At 38.4% G+C, this 3,572-nt stretch overlaps 1 long non-coding RNA gene across 1 annotated transcript; it reads left to right on the top strand.

Annotated features, from left to right (window-relative positions):
• Nucleotides 1-637: 637 nt before the first annotated feature.
• On the top strand, nt 638-1,172 carry LOC131606634 (uncharacterized). The gene is made up of 3 exons (XR_009284929.1): nt 638-719; nt 812-907; nt 993-1,172. It is a non-coding gene; the product is annotated as an uncharacterized LOC131606634 (long non-coding RNA).
• Nucleotides 1,173-3,572: the final 2,400 nt, after the last annotated feature.

Below are 3,572 nucleotides of genomic sequence, written 5' to 3'. Positions count from 1 at the left end.
GAAGTAAAAGTTCCAGAAGGCTACTCTTCAGATATTAGAAGACTTGTGTCCATGAAAGACCTCAAGTTAAAGAGTTTGAAGACGCATGATTGCCATGTTATAATGGAACATTTTTTACCAATAGGTATACGTTCTATTCTGCCAGAAAAAGTAAGAAGCGCAATAACTAAGCTGTGTTTCTTCTTCAGGTCTATTTGCAGTAAGGTGGTCGATCCCGCGATCTTACCAACATTGCAAAATGAGATAGTTGTTACTTTATGTGATCTTGAAATGTATTTTCCTCCCTCGTTTTTTGACATAATGGTTCATCTAGTCGTTCATCTTGTGAAAGAGACACAACTGTGCGGACCAGCTTATATGAGATGGATGTACCCTGCTGAATGTTATATGAAAATATTAAAAGGGTACGTGAAAAACAGAAGTCGACCGGAGGGTTGTATTGCCGAGCGATACGTTGCTGAAGAAGCGGTTGAGTTTTGTACTGAATATCTGTCAAATGTTCAATCAATTGGACTCCCCAAATCTCATATTGTCGAAAAAAAAGAAGGAAAAAGGCTAATTGGAAATAAAGTTGTGACAGTATCAATGGTCGAACGGGATTGATCTAAACATATGCTTTTATATATTTGTTAATTAGATCAATACAAGTATTCCGTAGTCAACGGGACGCACAGGTATCCCGGACTAAATCAAACAACATCACCTGGATCGAAGTGCAGGTACATTACTTTTCACAAATTTGCTTATAATATTTATGCTACTTGGTAAAACAAGACAACTTATATAGAATCTTATTTGTTTTTCTATGTAGTGTCCGATACAGCGTAACAGTTCAGACTGCGGATACTTTGTATTGAGGTTTATGAAAGAAATCATTCAGGCGAATCAATTAGAGATTCCTCCCACGGTATAAAGTTATAACTTAAGATAATTTCATATAATTTATTACATTTACCTAAATATATTATTCATATTATGTTTTTGTTTTATAGTACCTTGACGAATTCCGTGCTGCTGGGTACTCGAAGCTAAAGTTAGAAGAAATCAAAGAGGAATTGTGTCAATTTTATATTAAGCAATTTTTCATGCAGATTTGAACTATAATATTGTTGATTTTGTAATGATGTATATATATAATTTTGTAATGATGTATATATATAATTTTGGATATTATAATGGTATATATTAGTATATATATTGTCTTACTGATGGCTGAAATAATATAGTCGAAAATATATTACAGGTCGAAAATATATTACAGGTCGAAAATATTACAGGTCGAAAACATTACAGGTCGACTGGGAGGATTAAATTATAGGCTGCACATAAAAATACCTCATTTAGCAACTACAGCGCTTCTAAAAAGCGCTCTTAAAGGTCCACATACTAGAGCGCTTCTTAGTAAAAGCGCTGGCAAAGACCAGTAAAAAAGCAAAAAAAACTAAAAAATTACGCAGCATACAAAAGCGCTTTGGGAAAAGCGCTCTGGTAGGCCCCCCTATGAGAGCGCTTTGTCTGGAAAAAGCGCTCTCATAGGGGGGCCTACCAGAGCGCTTTTCCAAAAGCGCTTTTGTATGCTGCGTAATTTTTTAATTTTTTTTGCTTTTTTACTGGTCTTTGCCAGCGCTTTTACTAAGAAGCGCTCTTAAAGGGGGGTCTACCAGAGCGCTTTTTCCAGGAAAGCGCTCTTATAGGGGGTCCTACCAGAGCGCTTTTTCCAGGAAAGCGCTCTTAAAGGGGGGGTCTACCAGAGCGCTTTTAAAAGCGCTTTCGTAGCCTACGCCAGCGCTGGCTTTGGCAGCGCTTTAAAGCGCTGTTAAAGGCCAAAAAAAGCGCTGTGAAAGCCTTTCCGTGTTGTAGTGCCAACTGACTCTAACACTACTTGACGAGCTAATCCTCACCAAGTACGAGAGCTACTCCTCAATCTGAAAAATAACAACAGTAAGGGTGAGTCTCATTCACATTTAACTAATGTTATAAGATATAAATAATAAAATATCATTTCACATGCCATTCACCCAATTACAGTTATGATCAGATTCAAACCATACAATCATCAAGCAAACAACCAAAATTAACACATATTATAACATTGGACAATCTTCCATTCATGTTATAATAGCAAAACAGCCTAATGCAATGCAACTACATGCATGTGGTACCAAAAATCTGGGATAACCCAACTCACCGATCCACCATCATCAAGGATACGGTAACACCCACTCACTAATTCCACACAATGGGAATTAGCTACCACTGATCCACCATCGTCAAGGACCAGCCACAAAATGATTATGAATGCATGCATTAACCATAACATGCTCATCACCCACATACATCGATCAATGTCATAATCATCAATAAGACACATATTTTATACCAACAATACATGTACAATAGACACCAGTTACAACCACAACATTATACAGGTAAACATTCATTAGTGTACCTACAAGCATATTCTACCACAAACAAATAAGCTCGGTGTTTTTTTTTTTAAAAATAGTTCGAGCCACAACTCCAAACACCATTTGATTATATAAATTATATGATTAGCTTCACTGTACTCGAAACGGCACCAAAATCCGGTTTACGGTTTAAAAGTTACACCTTTTTAAAACTTTTCAAAATGGACAGTCGCAACAACTAACAGCACGCGGCGCCACACACGGTTCGCGGCGCGGAACGAATAAGAACTACGCCTTCGCGGCGCAAACAAGGTTTCGCGGCGCGGAACGAATAAAAACTACGCCCTCGCGGCGCGGTCATATGTTCGCGGCGCGTACTGAGCACAACAAAGCTTCCTGGCCTTCTGCCAAGCTGTTCGCGGCGCCAACTCCTGGACGCGGCGCGAATTGGCGAATCCCAGCACTCCGAATAGCTGAAAACAGCCTGCGATTTTACCCTTCCTTCACCAAATCATTACCAATTCAACCCATTCCAATCAGATTTCGCATACAGTGCAACAAACACATATTATAGCACATTATAATACATTCAAACCATCCAAATAACACCATTACACGAATCAGCATAATCATTACGTGTAAATCCTCCCAAAACCTAACATTTCTACAACCTAAGCACAACCCAATTGGTACGGATAACACGATCAATTCTATCATATTATCTATAATCCCATAATAGAAGATAAACGGAAGAGTCCCCCCTTACCTGAAGGTTGATTCTTCGTTCTTCCTCGGTCGCACTTCTCCGTTCCTCTTCTCTTTTCACGTTCAGACTTCTTTTCCCAATACTGTAACCTTCTCTATTCTACCACTCCTTCTATTTTTATTAAGAATAAAATAAAATTATTTTAATTAGTAATAGGGCCTACCAATGCACCCCCTCCCTTACTAACCACAACTCAAGCCCAATTGCTTAATTCCTCATAATTCAATTAATTTAATTAAATTAAATTATGAAAATAAATGGAGTGTTACAACTCTCCCCCACTAAATAGTTTTCGTCCTCGAAAACATACCTTAGGCAAATAACTCTGGATAGGAATCCTTCATCTGACTCTCCAATTCCCAAGTCACATTCCCTCCTGCTGGTCCTCCCCAAGCTAC

This window comes from Vicia villosa, linkage group LG5, assembly GCF_029867415.1.
Source record: "Vicia villosa cultivar HV-30 ecotype Madison, WI linkage group LG5, Vvil1.0, whole genome shotgun sequence".
Classification (NCBI taxonomy): domain Eukaryota; kingdom Viridiplantae; phylum Streptophyta; class Magnoliopsida; order Fabales; family Fabaceae; genus Vicia; species Vicia villosa.
Note: the sequence above shows the minus strand (reverse complement) of the source record. Positions and strands in the feature narration are given on the sequence as shown.